The sequence below is a fragment of the Hibiscus syriacus genome, unplaced genomic scaffold (assembly GCF_006381635.1).
Source record: "Hibiscus syriacus cultivar Baekdansim isolate YM2019G1 unplaced genomic scaffold, ASM638163v2 tig00111095_pilon, whole genome shotgun sequence".
NCBI lineage: Eukaryota > Viridiplantae > Streptophyta > Magnoliopsida > Malvales > Malvaceae > Hibiscus > Hibiscus syriacus.
Window position 1 is genome coordinate 10,589,732 of NW_024062980.1, and position 981 is coordinate 10,590,712.

At 34.8% G+C, this 981-nt stretch overlaps 1 non-coding gene across 1 annotated transcript; it reads left to right on the forward strand.

Annotated features, from left to right (window-relative positions):
- Nucleotides 1-295: 295 nt before the first annotated feature.
- On the forward strand, nt 296-401 carry LOC120152909. Its single transcript, XR_005518737.1, has one exon. It is a non-coding gene; the product is annotated as a small nucleolar RNA R71 (small nucleolar RNA).
- The last annotated feature ends 580 nt before the right edge of the window (nt 402-981 follow it).

Here is a 981-nt window from a genome sequence, read left to right on the forward strand (position 1 = left end):
GATAATTCCACACATAGTAGATAGACTCTTGATTTTTGGGGCACTCATAAAAAATGTGATCATCGTCACAATATACACTAGTGATAAGAGATGAGACTTTGACTTCATACATTCCTCCAAGATTGTGCAATTTATTCACCATTACAGACAATCATTGTTGCAGATTCTTTCAAGAATATCATATGTTTCATTGCATGTCATATCCAGAAAAGATTTATTTGATGAGGTATCAACCACTATACGAGTGTGTATATTTAACCCATTATAAAACATATACATTTGAGTCCAATGTGGGAATCCATGCATAAGACATTTTCGTAGCAAATCTTTAAATCTTTCCCATGCTCCATACAAGCTTTCATCATCCATCTGCTTAAATGAAGACAAATGATTTTAAGCTTAGCATTCATATTCGATGGTTAAATTATAATAAGAACTTTTGCGCTAATTACAACACCTGGCGATAATAAACTTAACCAAACCCGTGCTTTATCACGTAATGAATAGGGAAATAGTTTCATCTTTAGGGCCCCTCCGGAATACCTTGTTGAATAAAAGAATCACAAACCTCCATAAAAGCTCACAATTGGGCTCTAAGATCTTCAATAATAGAACTTCTATACATTCCCAGAGATTGTAGTATTTGGAACATAACTGCCTTTAATTCGAATTTCGCAACATTAATAATTGGCCTCACAATGTATGGATTTAAATCATCCAATGTCGGCACCACATGTTCAGGAATTGGGAAATTTTGATCATCTACATTCTGATGTGGTTGCTCAGCCCCAATTTTAGATGGCAACTCCTCATTCTCTCTATTATGCAATGGGGCTAAAATACCATTCCCTCATCTAACCATAGTAGCTTCACGTTGACGTCTACAAAATGTTATTTTAATCTCTGGGTCAAACGTCTCTAAGTCGCTGTCACTTCGAGTATACACTAATAAAAACAGAAACTAAAAATACCTACAAAAAA